General features: G+C 41.9%; 1 protein-coding gene across 1 annotated transcript in view; it reads right to left on the minus strand.

The window, feature by feature from the left end:
• Positions 1-15,520, minus strand: part of nrip1b (nuclear receptor interacting protein 1b) — a 42,132-nt gene extending 26,612 nt beyond the window's left edge. Inside the window, exon 1 of the mRNA XM_079651635.1 lies at positions 15,252-15,520. The gene's annotated coding sequence lies outside the window, so the exon portion shown is untranslated. The remainder of the gene's footprint in view (positions 1-15,251) is intronic.
• Positions 15,521-16,213: the final 693 nt, after the last annotated feature.

The raw sequence follows: 16,213 nt of genomic DNA on the forward strand, positions 1-16,213 counted from the left end.
ACACGAGGGGAGAAGTTCTTAACACAAAACCTGATGAACTGTGTTACACCCACACAGGTTATACTGTCTGTGATTCAAACAGACTGCCTCCCTTCACCTGAGTGTGACCTGTAACGGCTGGCTCTCCTGAGTTGTGTACTCCTCTAGAGATCACTGCTGCACGCTGCTTTAACACTCTGTATTTGCAGAGAAACAAGTCATGGGCAATGTGTTTCTTTTCTTTGTTTAGACAGCATCTGTTTGGTTGAATTGTTTTATCCTTAAGATATTCCCTTACATTGCCAAAAGAGTGAAAACACGTAGAATCCTCTGTTCAGTGGAGTGTCCCTATACATTTTGGAACACAGAGATATAATACCGCTATATGCTAATGTGCATTTCAGCTTCTTATACCCTCCCTCAGTGTGTAAAGTACTATATTGGATGTTCGGACACTGTGAGCCTGGCAGAGCCCTCCTCCTGGTTCTCTTCATGCCTGACCTTTGAAAACTGTAATGTTATCACATGTCACACGCAGGCCTGCTGGAAACCATCTGCTTAAGGCACTGCGAAGGCTCCCGACCACCAAAAAAAAGGGAGAGAAAAAGCCCAACACAACACTGGAGAGGCCAAGAGCTGGTTCTGCCCGCTTTACTGCCCAGCATGCCTCACCTTCACACATATACACTCAGAGGAAGGCAGACGGCGTACACCCCCTCAGAGGCTGTTGTTGAGCGACATGAGCCATGAGCAGTCTCCTCAATTAGCGTTAAGGGGCTTTTGCACAGAGACATTAAGTTCTGGGGCTAAGAATAACATGGGACAGGTCCTCCTGGCGAGGGCCGGGTGTGTACGAACCGGAGTCTGGCTGCTAATCCGATCCCCCGCCACGTTTAGCCCAACCTTGGAATATTATGTTATGTATGTTAGTGTGACACATATACGGCTAATAAGGCCTTATATGGAGCAAGAACCCATGTGTAAAGTACATGTGTAAAGTCAGTCTGGACTGAAATTGGGAAAAGACTCATTAACCGTGTGTTTATTTGCAGTGAAATCCCTCTCATTGTCTCATTTGATCACGATCGCAACACGGACTAGGGCAATATTCAAATCGCAGGAAGCACAATATTTGTTGAAATCAAAATATGTGTTAAAATACTATTTTGAATGAAGTTTTGAAGCTGCAGGGATATTCCAGCCTACGAAAAGTGTTCTAATAACTTCATATACAGTACATGTTTGTTTGGTACACACACTCTTACAAAAAAATCTATCTATGATCTATCCAACAATGAGAATAAATGTGGAAATGATCAATCCTTTCAATAACTTGAATCATTTCACAATCGCAATATCAGTCAAATAATAGCAATTAGAGATCATACTGTGCGGCCATAGCTCTGATCCAAAATAATCTAGTTTTCTTAGCAGGGAGATTGGTGTGTGTTGACATTTAGCAAAAGGCCCACAATAGATCCCCCCGCTCGGCTGTTGAGGCACCACAGAGCCCTACCAGATTCATTACAGGCAGATGTGTTCCTCATAGTGAAATATGAGTGAGCTCTACCTCCTGGACATTGCATGGCTCCATACGCAGACCCCTGTGCAACGATAATGACGCTCAATCTGAGCTCTTTCTCTACTTAAGCTCAATACAAACAGACACAGCAGTTATATGCGAGGTGGAGGTCCTGAAACTGAGAAAAAACGAGATGGCACAAATGGCTGTAAAATTCATTAATATGAATTAATAATATTTGATATCGAAACTGAAATCGGGACTATTATATCCAAAGTAGTTGATGAGTTGCATAGATGTTCAGGCCTACAAAGTGTATTATACAGAGTGAACCTGGCAGTAAATATCAGCACCATGATCATTTGAATGTATTCTTCAATGATGAGAATAATGATGGGAAAATGCTCAATCCCTAATATTGTAATTGCAAAAAGTTAATTTTTTCCAAATTGTCAAGGCCTGATGGCAAGGACCCATTTACAATCAATATCAAAATATATGGTGACTGCGGATAATGTCTCACCTATGGCTGGAGGGCAACATGAACACAATGTACCCAGGACTCAGTCCCTCATACGATTTGTGATGGGGTAGTTCAGCCAGCACAGCAGACACTTGGCTTCCTTTGAAAAGTCAGAAGTATATCTCCCATGCAGGAAAATTACCTATTCACATGTGTGGCATTGGCGCAGATGATACGCAAAGAGGTCAGTGCAGCTGAATAAGCATCTGTATTTCTAAACCACAGTTGAACTTGGTACAGTAAATAACCTGACCCGAATAGAGTCAAGCAAATCTGGGAGAAAGGGGGTTATTTTTAGCAGACAGCCACCTGTGTGTCAGAGAAAGAGAAATGTGAACAGATCCTGTAAGTGTGTGTGGCTCGGAGCTTTGAGCAGTAATCAAACACTATTACTGAGAGGGGAAGATAACTTATAGGAGGGGCAGTGCTTCAGAGACTCCTTCTTCTGTGAGGCTTATATGTGCGTGTGTTTCAGAAGTGCTGGGCTGGGGAGAGACCTCAGTGCTCAGCTCGGGGTGTATAATCTATGGTTCATTTGCAGCTTTTCTCCCCAGTATGACAAGCCGTTTACAAGACGTAGCCTCTGCTGCTGACCCAGTTCTGAGTGGCTGCGTCTCACGACAAGGCCCTGCCTCCCCATCAGGCCCCTGCTCCTCGTCTAACTGACGATAACACCGCCACCCTCTGCCTCTGTGAACTGTGGGGAAGAAAATAGGTCGCCCTGACCCACTTTTCTTCTATTTTTTTCTCTCTCCTGCCTAATATCGTGCAAGGAGTTGTGCAGAGCATGATCGAGGGAGACAGCAGGAGGCAGAGAGGGAGGGGAACAAAGGAAGAAAAGAGGTTGAAAAAGACACTCAGAGACTCCTCTGTGACGAGTCCATGTATGTGGTGTACTTCATGTAGCCAGTTATATGTGGCTCTGCTGTGTGTCTGACATGCCTCAGTACAATGGGGTTACACCAGCTACAGGCTTCATCAGTGCTTCATCAGTGCTCCACCGCCTGACACCCCGACATGATGTCTTTGTTATAGACAATACTTTTAGAACCAGTGCAATTATTCAACTGCAATACTCATACCACATAGAAAATATTAGATTGCACGTTTCAAATATTAATCTGGTTTTCATCATTGATGTCTTCATAAATACTGTGGTTGTTGGTATGTTTTAAAATAGTGAATGTGTAATTTACACATTTTAATATATGAATCATTGTGATATTGTAGGACAAAGTGCACATTTTTTTATTCAACTTCTTAGGTTTCCATAAATATTAGTTTTCTATATTATTACATTTTTGACTTTTGACTTTCACTATATAAAATATGTTATTATTATAAAGAGGATAAGGACATCCATTTTACTGCACAGTATTGATTAACTTCTTATGTTTACACATATTGTTATTATATTTTATTTTACCTTACACAAGTGTATCAATTATTTTATTTTTTTATAGCACAATTGAATTTGAACTTCAGATTTTTCCATAAATATTAGTATTCTGGGTCATGTTATTCTACAATTGTTTGTCACATGACCTCATTTCCCATTTGGATCAATAACATATTGTGATTCTGATGATCCTGATGATTCAAAACGCTGAATGGAAACCTCTACCTTACCGAGACGTACACACTGCTCTTTGACACCTATTATAGTTTGGCATTGCTTCTACAAAAGTGATGATGTCTTTGCTATATTCCGGGGCTGGCTGATCAGGGATCTGTCCTTATGCCTGGTAGCATGACACTGGCCCATGCCTGTGTGTTAGCTCATGATATATCTGATCACATACCGGGCTCTCATGCAAACCCTGCCCATTAAGCAGAGCTCACTCATGCATTGCTCCTGTAATCGTCCATACATTAAGCATGGCTCCTGGACACACGTCCCCCTGACAGCAGCTGACACGTTCATCCCTTTACAAAACACATTCTGCTGCCCTTTGTATCACTGTTTGAAAGCCATTGTGAAATACCTAATCAACGCACACCTTTGACTGCTAATTTAAATATTAATGTGCCGGACGAAAATCATCACTCACTGGTGCCTTGGTGTCGCCTAGCAACCATTGTTTAGCTTCTGTTCAAGAGCTAGATCTGGAGGAGTGAGAGTGACATTTAATCATCACGCTTTACCTGCACAGAGGCTCGCTGAACTGAATAAGTCCACAGACTAGTGTGATTCATCCTTTTATAGCAGTAGCAAGACTTGTCTGGGAAAAAAATAACTTCATATTTTGAACAATATTGCAATTTCGATAAGATCCACGATATTGGCCTAATTGATGATTTTTTAATAATAATGAAAAAAATAAACAGTATTTTATTTCTGTACAGTTTAAACAATGATGTTTTATTAAATCTGTAGATATGTAGGCCAGGATATTTCTGCATATTTCCACAATTATACATCCAAAATGTATTTGAACACAATTAGTCTTATTGTGCTTTCTGCGGTTTGAGTATTGCACTAGTCTAAACTGCGATCAAATGTATTTCTAGTGTATTAGTGATTTTACACATAGCCCTTCTGAAGCCACATCATTGTAAACACAGATTTATTTTATTTGGTTACACAAACCTCTGACCAATAGACTGTAAAATAGCTCTGTGAACATTAGCGGGCCTTATGTAAGCACTCTGCCGCACAGTTTCCCTGCGCAAGAACATTAGTCCCACCAGATGCTAGCCACTACATGTGTTAGAGTGTGTGTGTGTGTGTGTGTGTGTGTGTGTGTGTGTGTGTGTGTGTGTGTGTGTGTGTGTGTGTGTCCTCATTTGCATCAGCCACAGTTTGACACTCCACTTTAAAAACCAGAGGAGGGTTGACCTGCCGCTAAACTCTCACCAGCCCGGTGCTAAGCCCCTGCGTGCTAATGGTGACCCAGTGCACACAGCCATGTTGGTGCCACGGAGACGAGTCATGGAGCCCTCTGCTCCACTTTCTCTGCTGCCAGGGCCAAAACACAGGAGCTGTGCTGTATCTTCATTTTATTTGTCGCAAAAAAGACCAGAGACAGAGAGGAAACGGCCTTTAAAGGAAGAAGAAAAAGGTGTGTCCGGTGTGTTTATTCGGTGGTGGAGTTCCAGTTAAGGAGGTGGATGTAGGTCAAGCCCTGCCTCCTCATAAGCACCAAGGTCAACTGCAAAAGGAAGGGAAGGTGGCTTAGAGAGAAAGAGGCCCTGGATAAAGCACACATTCGTCTGGCTCTTGTGCCAGCAACAGCCCCAGACATGTAAACACAGTTACACAAGCTCACAGCAGAGAGTGTGTCTGTGTGTGTGTGTGTGTGTGTGTGTGTGTGTGTGTGTGTGTGTGTGTGTGTGAGCTCACACGTCGTACACACTTTACTATAGCCCCCATAACCCTTATAACCAAACAAGGCTCAACTTAAAATAACATACGAGTTAGCGACACTTGTGTTTTGCTGCTCTATTTGGACATAACAGTTAACGGGGGGGCACCCCTGCTGAGGCTGAGATCAACTTCCAAAGCTACAGGTTCCTCTAGACTCCTGTGTGTGTGTGTGTGTGTGTGTGTGTGTGTGTGTGTGTGTGTGTGTGTGTGTGTGTGTGTGTGTGTGTGTGTGTGTGTGTGTGTGTGTGTGTGTGTGTGTGTGTGTGTGTGTGTGTGTGTGTGTGTGTGTGTGTGTGAGAGGCAGGCAGGCAGGCAGCAAATTATGTCTGATTTTAAATGTGAAATCCTAGCAAAGGATCACTTTCATTTTAGCCGTAAAAACTCTCTGCACAAAATCAAGTTGAGGCAACACTGAGCTAACAATGTCAGGATTTAAAGTGTTATTCCCAGTGGGGCCATCATTAAAACGTTTTAAAAAATGTTTTAGGACGTGCGATATTAAGTAGGCAAATGAACTCAAACATGTCACAATTATTTTGCTGCTTGCTTCAAAAACGAAAACTCGCGCGGCTCTCATGTCAGGGGTACTTGAGTGAGTGACATGCAGGCTCTGCATGCACAGCAAACCACCAATCACAATCATTCTTGATCAGATCATAGCAGGATAACCGAGCTAGCTCAGCTTGTTGCTCTGATAACTTAAGATTCAGTCCATGACTAATATCCTTCAGCCGGTTAAATATTGTTAAAAAAATACCAATTGTATGCATTAAAGTTCAAGAAAGGATAGTTCGCGGACAAATAAAACTGTCTTTTCTTCAATTCCTGTATTTTTTCATATCAGGCAGTGGGAGATGTAAATATAGGCCTTGAAGCAACAGGAGTGAATTATTGTCTCATAGTGTGTTGATACATTTTGATATCGAACCAGGGCTAGAGAAACCTTCATTAATATCAGTTATTTACACTTTTACATCCCCATCTTCTGTAGTAGGTCTGCTCAATGAATCGTATTTTAAATCGCGATTATGGCTTACAACGATTACGTAAACAACGTAATCGAAATAAAACGATTATTTTTTTATTATTATTTTTTGGTTTTTCAGTTGAATTATACTTAAAGTTCAGGGTAATCAACTGTTAAAAACATACTGTTTACATTTTTTTTCTCCAATAAATGGATGTTTTCAAAGTCAATGAATAATCGCAATTACAATTATTGACCCAAATAATCGAGATTATGATTTTTGCCATAATCGAGCAGCCCTATTCTGTATCCTTCTATACTTTAAACTATTTGATTGAATTGCCTCTTGGCCAAATGCTCTAAGAGAATATAATGTCCCCCAGGTAGGCAATGATTGAGAACAACAGCTTTTGAGAATGACTTATTTACCCACACAGAGTTAGGAAACAGTACATTTCTGTGAAAATAAAATGGAAATGTAGTTGTGCCATGAAGAGTCCTTGTGTGCAGCCTTTTATGCCAGACACATATTACATTCAGGGTATATCTATTGAATGATCAAATTCAGTTTAGATTCTCAACTGATGACATTATGAGCAGAATTACAATTTGGCTGAATTTGATCTAATTCAGGGCCATGTGTTTGTTTTGTATATTCCAGGGAGAAGTTGTAATATTATATTTCAGTTGTGGCTTAACACGTTAAGAATAACTCAATTATAAAATGTTACCTTTCTTTGCACATTTCCCAAATGTGATCCAAAAATAGTTTCGTTATAAAACAGGATTCACGTTCACTGACTGTATACATATTTTAAATGATGCATGGTCATCACCCCAGACATACAAATGTATACTGTAAAGACAGCATAACAGAATGGAGACTTTCCATAAAAACTGTATTTAAGGAAAAAGTCTTGTTTTCTGTAACAATTTAGGTTAAAGGAAAGCTGCAGCTAGTCTAAAAGGATCTCAGGAAAACAGTACCCCCCCCCCTTTGATTTTTCATTTCTACAACAATAATCTGGAGACAAAGCAGTATAGTAGATTTCCTAAATGTCCCATGTGATTGACTTGTATTTGGCTAGGATGTGTTATAGCTTCATAAATGGATGCAACTTTGAATAAAAATAACCACAAGAATTACAAGTTCATACCTTTGACGATCGATGGGAAAATGTGTGAGGTACACAACACAAAAACCTACCAATGACCCTCCTGTTAATTGTGACAATTATAGTACGAGAATCAATAATGTATCCATTATCCGTCAACTTAATCCTATTGATTTCTTTTCATTTGTTATTATTGTTTCTTGTCTTTTTCTCTGATTTATTTATGCCCTGTGAGTATATTATTTCTTAAATCCCCAACCCCTTAAAAAAAGGATATATTAAAGTATGTTTTCACAAAGAAAGCCGGCCTCCTGATTTACCCAGCCATATGGTAAACATATCCAGGGGGCAGAAATGCTAACGTACTAGCATAAAAATACTCTGGAGCAGAGACAGTGAGCCAGCGTGCTTTAAACAGCGGGGCAGCTGTAGGGAGTGAGACATGAATCACTGTGGACACGGGACGACCTTTCCCTGACATACGCTGCTATCGGTGATTGAGAATTGAGAGGATGACTAAACCCGCTCGTCACCGCGCTCCAACAGGGCGGAAACTTTTGAGCGGCTGTTCCAAAATCCTGCCGCACTGCTCTCTCTGATACGACCTTGAACCTGTTTGACCTTGGACAGATTACCCGATTGAATGACAGCCACATGCATGCCTGTGGCAAGTGTCCCACCCCCTCATGGCCGCAGACATACAAGGTCAGGAGAGAGGATAGGGGGTGAGGCTGGGTGAAGGGTGTCACATGATTGGATCTCCTTCTGGAGACTTACTTAAAAAGCCTCCTCAGCAATCAGGTCAAGGTCATGCTCTAGCCCTAATGCCACAGGAAAGAGGAGAAGTGTGTGAGTGTGTGTGAGTATGGAAGAGTGCACAAAGACAGAGGAGATGGAGGAGGCCTGACTGCCAGTACATGTTCAGCTGTCCTTGATAACTTCAAAACACAAGCTATGATTCTATTAGCCGCATTAATCTTCCTGCTTAGTGGACACTTTTATTCAAAGTCACTTACACGATTATCACACTCGCACATCTCCTTCCATTTCTACAGCTGGATATTTACTGGAGGAATCCAGGTTAATTGCCTTTGCTCAAGGGCAGAGGGTGAGAAGAGTATGAGCCAGCAGTCTTCTGGTCACCACTCCATTTCCCCAAAGTAATAGGTCACACGGCTGCCTCCAGTCATCAGTGCTCTCCATCTCCTCGCAAATGGCCTCTCTACAACCGCTCGCCTTCAACAGTCATGAGAAAGCTACACTTGTTTACCCAGCTCTATGAAGACATGCTGAATAACGCCACGTCGCTAATGGATTTACAGGTTTACAAAGGGACAGCATGTTTCAGATATTCAAGAAACCTCTTTCAGGGATAGACGGGGGCTGAGGTTATGCAAAATGTCCTCGGTCCTCGCTTTGTGGTGTGGGAGTGCTTTCATTTCTTAATTTAGAGATGTGCCACTTATTGAACCACGCAAAGATTTTTCTTATATGTAATTGATGTATTCTTTGACACCTTCAAAATAGTGAGAAGATATTTGTAATGTAACCCTAACCCTAGAAGACTCTTCTGGACGAACACATCAACTCGCTGGGAATAACATACAAACTAAAGTATTCAAGGCGATTCAGTGACATTCCTGTACTGGAAGCCATGTACTGTGCTGAGGATCTGTGTGAACTCTCATAGCTCCGACTCCACGGCCACCCGCTCAGGTCTCTTGTTGCCCGGCAACAATCCAGCTCATCACTAGAAGCAAAAACGTTACACAATTACAGTTCAAGCCAAAAGGGTTTGAGGTGAGGAGCACGTAACGTTATTCAGCAAGTTATATCCAACTTCTATGATATGTGGGACTGAAGGAATGAGAGAGTGGGGAAGCCCCCGCTCTTGCGTCTTCCCCCCACAGAGCTTCACTGAAAATACTCCAAATATTGATGGCAGAATGGCGTCCTATGAACCCTGAAGGGAACAGCTCTCAGGCACAACGTGTATTGCAGAATTTCCTCAAACCACCCCCGTTTCGCAGTGGAAATAAATCTCACAGCATATACTGCATATGCATCGCCCCCCCTTCCCTCCCTCCCTCCCTCCCCTGTTCCCCTGTCATCCTATGCAATATATCCATCATTCATTCATACATTCTGAAAACTCCTCTTTAGTTAATTGCCTGGGAAAATGTAATTTCAAACAAAAGCTTTTAAAAGAGAAAGATATAATTAAGTTGCAGGGATCTCTCTGCCCCTTTCTTGTCGGAGGGGAGGTGGGGGGGGACATGTGCTGTGAGCTGTGCAGCTCTGCACCGCTCTTCTCCGTGTCAGGGAAGTCATACACCCATGTTTAAAGCAGAGCGTTACGTAAAGCCTCCCCCTCTGCAAAGGCTTACTGCACCAGACGCTGTGTCCTTGCCTGGGCCGCTCAAGGTTCCCAAAAGGACAGGCTGCTAAGAAGTTGGGAAGGACGGGCCCTGTGATAGCCTGCAAAGAAGGGGAGGGAGGGGGCGATGGATGGAGGGAGGGAGGGAATGGGGAGAGAGCTGCTTGCCTGTGACAGCTTTGGACTTTGAATTCAGCGCCAGACAGGCTCATGCATCAATCCCTCAACTTACAAAGACAAGCCACTAACCTTGACGAGGCCAGGGACTCTTCAGGAATGAGTGGCATTTTCACTTAGCCCCAGCCTCTCTCCTGCACTGCCGCCACGTAACACGCATAAAATAAGTCACAGTTGAATAACAGCCGACCTTAGTTTCTGGACTTTGTGACACGTTGTTCTAGCGTTCGACCCTTAAGCTGCCTTCACATGATACGCTCAACGCGATGTTGGGCGCCAAGCGTAACAGGTAGTCAAACAGCTAGTTAGTTTCATTTTTGTGGTTAGCTCCTCTGCTAGGTTGAGCTGCTTCAGACACAGAAAAAACTGAAACGTTGACTTCAAATGAATTATATCAAATAACTGTATTAGGTTAGTTGAAGGCAATAATATTAAGTTCAATCTAATATTTTTTATTTAAAATTAATATTATTGCTTTCAACTAACCTAAAACAGTGATGTGAAATCTGTGGACATATTACATTTAATTAACGTCAACGTGCACAGCTGTTATCTGATTGGCTGTGCGCCAAAAGGTCAGCAGCAATTAGGTCAAAGTTGAAATTTGACCTTTGAGTGGGGAACTTGGTGACCATTTTTAGCGGTGCACAACAAGGGGGGGTAGTGCTTCCCTCAAATCGGGAAGCACCACTCTTTCTAAAGGAACACAACATCAGCCAGACAGCGAGCCATTTTACTGCTGGTTAGGTCACAGAAGCTTAAGGCTTCTTGGACTGAATGCAATAGCCTTTATCACTCAAGGTGCAGTGGCCTTGTCTGGAGGCCGGTCAGAAGCTGCTTTGTTTGAGAGAGGCATGACAGGCTTGACGTATTATCACAGACTTAATTAAATACATGCTCTTACTGTTGCAGCTGAACATACAGACCAGCGTTAGAAAACAAGCTCATCACATGATCACACAAGCTGGGTTTTCCTTCTAGCTCAGAGCGTCTGTCCTCATTCCCTCTGCAGAACGCCCACTCTGTGACACTGGCTTGCCTGTGGCGAAGCAGAGACCTTCCCCTCTGTCTGACTGCAGCATCCTGGCTCCCCACAAAGGTAAAGAACCCTTCGTACGGCCCCTCCACAGCCCGGGGGCCGCAGCTCTGCTACAGGACAGGCTCCTCCACTGTGACCAGGAACAGAGTCAGATTCTCTCACATCAGCCAGGAGGTCTTTTGCACACCTAATCTCAGTTACCCAAAACTAGATCAAATATGAAACAGAAAAGAGTCCTATCCAGAGCCATGGTCCGCTGGAATTCATTGCCTGTCAATATCATTCAGGAAAAATCCCAATTACATTTAATTTGTATCTCTGTATCAAAAAGCATAATTGAACTGTGTCTGTGGGTATGTACAATTATTTATATTATTTTAGTTTGGCTTAATGATGGTTAAAATAGGATGATCTTTTTGTTTTCCCTTCATGTTGAATTGCATGATGAGCTGTTTTCAGTTTTGTTGTCTGTATGTTTGAGTGTTGTGTCATGCTAGTTCTAATGGTGATCCTAGTAAAGAAGAAGCCTTTACTCGATGTACAAGAGGAAGGCTGTTGAGCTGGTAGCCCGAGGAGCAGGTTGGTTGATGCAGTCTCCATGCTCCTCTCCATTGATCGCGACAGTCAGGCTTACACAGCTGTTGTTTTCCAAACAGGCCGACACTTCATGTGGGTAACATGTCATTTATTGAACCGGCGATATCTTCCTCTTACCTCCCCTCTAGTGCGTAATTTCAGCAAAGTCTAAATAATTCACGGCAATTGCAATCAGCAGCGATCAATCGGCGGAGATAATTGAGGGGCCTGTCATTGCGCCAAGGCCAAGGTGACGGGTGCAGGCAGAGGGGTGGAGAGTCGGGGGTGAGGGTGAAGAGGGAGGAGGAGGCGGGAGGGGAGTCATTCAACAGATGAGCTTGGGCTAGTACAGCTCTCAGGGGTAATAAAGGGGGCGTCCATCTTTCTTCCTCACATTTTGTCAATCCAGCCCGCATCCAGGAGGGATGGCTGTAAAGACGCATTTAGCAGTTCCTGCCTTGTCATCAAAATGAGTCCCATTGACTTTGGTTGCCTCCCGTTGATGACAGAAGCACCTACAGGAGTGATTGTCTCTGAATGAGATAGTGAACCGAGAGCCCTTACTAAAGCTTTTCTTAAAAGCAGCAAACAGTGGGAATACTTGAAAAGTGCCCACACAGTGTTCAGTGTTTCCCCTAGGTGTACTGCTTTAGGGGGGGTACTAGAGCGGAGAGAGGAGCTGTGGATTATTGTTATTTATTAATGCATCAGTGTTTCTTAGGGTCAAAAACACTAAACTCACAACTTCAAATGAAAGTCAGTCGTTATCCAAGTCAAATCTGAATGTGAAAAGTGACCGTAGATAGATTACTTCAGTTGCAATTTGGTGCTATATATATTTATTTATTTTAAATGTCAGGGGGGGCACGGGGCTCCGTTGGCGGGATAGTGGAGCATTGGTAGTTTTAATGTCTGTGTTTATATGTTCATTTGTTATCCTTTTGTTGGCTTCATCATTCTGTTTACACTTTAATATCTCAAGCCTTGACACGTTAGCCTCGTCTTCTTCATATCCATTTCAAGACCATTTAGTTTCAGATGTTATGCAACCTAGCCTTATGTGTGGTATGAAAACTGTTGTGCATGATGCCTTAATCTGTTTTTCATTTATATATTGTGTGTGTGATCCCTTTAGTAATAACAGCAGCAGTATTTATTAGTAGAGAGTGTCTGCTGAATGCACAAACAATCAAATGATTAGGCTTAATGCAAGCTGCACACAAAGACTAGAGAAATGAGCTCGTGGCCAAAAGGTCTCTGGTTTGAATCCTCAGTGGGCTGAGAGTCTGTAAGTGGTTGAGAAATGCTTCTATTCCTCAACATCTACTGTCAAAATGCCCTTGAACAATTTTCGGTGGCCAACAACACAAGTGCTGGGCAGCTCCCAGGTCCATAATAAATCAAAAACTCTGCAGTAAATGCATGACACTTGTTCTGGTAGATTGCACATTAGTTTTTTTGCCCGAGTCTCTGCTATGAAAAAGCGGGATGCCACCCAAAAGTGTTGTCTGCACTGTGTCTCAAGCTATAGTGACTGACACATTTACAAAGGGGGGGCTTTGAGTTGGCACAGAAGAGATTGATAGTAAAGAAGTGCCTGGGCAGGTACTCCTGTGGCATGTGTCTGTAGAGAAATCCTCCAATTGATTAAAAAGGGAATGGACTGTAACGTTGACAGATGTTACACACTGTATGAGGTTAGCAATAATAATCGTTAATAGTTGACATAATACATTTAATTAAAGTCAATGTTTCAGTTTTTTCCAGTGTAATGTGATTTCATGCTATAATGAAATATATCCTCCACATGTGGATGAGCACACGTAAACACACTCGTCAAAACATGACCCTTTCACACGGCAGCAGCGGTGTTTTGATGGCAGATAAGATTTGCTGTCATTAAAGGCCGTCATTGGATAAGAGCAGAGTGCAGAGTCCAGTCTTGTGACTGAGTCAGACGCCTCCACATCATTTGCATTTGGCCATTTACATGTCAGGTCTGGTTCTGCTGCAGGTTAGTGCACATCACTCAGCAGCAGATGGCCCGGTCAACAGAGGCTCCTTTGAGTTACAGTGCACTGTGCTCCAACATAAACTTTAAAGTTGGGCTATAAATGTGCAGGTTTTAGTTATCTGTGGCAAACGAGGACACGCTGAACTACCTTGAACATCTTGTGTAAGTTCAGGTCAAATAATTAAGCAGCTTAAATGCTCAACAAAAGAAAGGCTAAAAGGCAGTCCTCCAGACACAGACAGTATTTAGAAGGCTTTAAAAAGTTTGACTCCTCTCCATGTTGCCATGACTTCTAGTCTTAGTTACAGACAGTGCTTCTGTGCAAGGTAGCACAGTAACTGAACTCTGTGTGTTGTGTTTTCTATCCTCATATTACGACATCCAAACAGGCTGCCGCTAGGAAGCTTTGTAAGTTGCCCTTTTGGAACTTGAACTGGAGTTCTCTGCCCTCGTTCCTGTAACTCGCAACGAGCCTCAGCCCCTGACCTTTTGCGTCCACGCTCATCCAAAGTCCAATGAAGCAATAGGACATTTGAGAAAAGCCACACCTACGCAAAGGCCACTCAAAAAGATTCCTCACTGGCACTTACTGAAAACATCCAACCATCAAAACATATCGGACATGATTCCACAGTGATCTGACAGAGCGCTGCACACTGGACTGAAACCCTTTTGGTTAAAGGCCAGTGGTATCAGACAAGTGGATACTGTGTGTGGTTTCAGGCAAAACTAAAAGACCATTATTGGGATTCATAAACTAAACCATGGATCCAGATCACGGCTGTTTATGATGCATTAACAGGCCAAATGTTTGGTCTGGTCCACATTAAGTATCCATCCTATGGAGGCCTACCCTGGACACATACATTTACATTCTTACACCTCAGAAAACCCATTTATATCTCAAGCTCAACATAGAACAACACCTAAGTCCTTTCCAAGGTCTTGGGGGTAATTTAAAACCCTTCTGGGTCTTTTTTAAGGAGCAGGACCTGCCAAATGTAATTTACAGAATAGTGCAACTGTGGAGTGTTTCCCATTGGTGGTGCTAAAACTTCTCCAAAATATGAGGCTGTCTACTGTTTTGACCCAATGTGATTGAGCACATTAACTGAACTAACGTTGCACTCCGGCCCTTTGACATGGACAGACAGGCCTGGTGTGTTGTTCGGTAATAATAAGCCATGGGCTGGTATTATTTGCTCAGTGTGACAGTAGCGCTACAGTAGCCTCAGATACACTCGGAGAACTAACAGGGCGCTTTCATTTTGGAACGCTCCGTACATGACGATACATTCACTACAATTGGTATTCATTGCATCAGATTTGGACCCAGATAAATGCCTCTATAATAGGCCTAATTTACCGGTCATATGGTAGCCAGGAAACACAGACAGAGGCTGTTATTACAGCGTTTATGCAGCGTTTTCAGCGCTGTATCCATATGCGAGCCTTACGACACTCGACAAAACATGTTATAATCTAGAATAATCCTCGACATGGCGTCCCGTATGTGTGTATATTTCACCCCACGGTGTTTATAATAATTGTAAAGATATGACAGTGCGTTTATGTGTGGCACGTAGACCCCCTACCTGCGGTGTCCACCCACAGTCAGCCGGAGAGGCGCATCGCTATTATTCGACAGGAGGAGGCAAATCCAATGCAAACGCTCGCATCTGTCTTGACACTTCTGGTAGGAATTTTAAAAAATGGCGAATCAGGCTTTGAAAATCAAAATGTAAGTCCGAAAATGCCTCGTTGTTTTTTTCTCTGTGCTGCGACTGTGCTCTCGCGGAGGTGTAGCGTGCAGTCTGTGGGAACTGTTTATTCTAGGAGTCCCCGGGCTGAGAGCAGAGCAGAGACCGCCTCACTCCTCCGCCTCCTCCGCCCAGCGCTGCTGACACCACCCTTAAAGGAACATGCCTCCACTCAGCTGCTGCAATTTGCAAACATAACGGGATGATAATAATACTAATAATAGCAACAACAATAATAATAATAATAATAATAATAATAATAATAATAATATTAATACCAATAATATTAATAACACTTGTGAAAACAACAGTTATAATTAATGAAAAATAATACCAATAATAATACCAATAATAATAATAACACTAATAACAATAATAATAACAATAATAATAATAATAATAGGCTAATAATAACAGTAATAATAATAATAATGAAAATAATAATAATAATAATAATAATACCAATAATAATGATAATAATACCAATACAAATTGTAGTAATATTAACAATAGTATAATGATTATAACAATAATTATAATAATAATAATAATAATAATAACAATAATAATTATAACAATTATAACAAAAGTAATAATGATAATGAAAATAATAATAATAATAACAATACTAATGATAATAATAACAATGGTAGTAATATTAACAAAAATGTAAATTATAATAACTATAATAACAACAATAATGATAATAATCACCATAATGATCATAATAATTGTTGTTTATGTTCATGTAATTGTTATAAAGTATAAATGTTCTGTATTTTTCAACTTTTTCATGA

The sequence above is a fragment of the Notothenia rossii genome (assembly GCF_949606895.1).
Source record: "Notothenia rossii genome assembly, chromosome: 9".
NCBI lineage: Eukaryota > Metazoa > Chordata > Actinopteri > Perciformes > Nototheniidae > Notothenia > Notothenia rossii.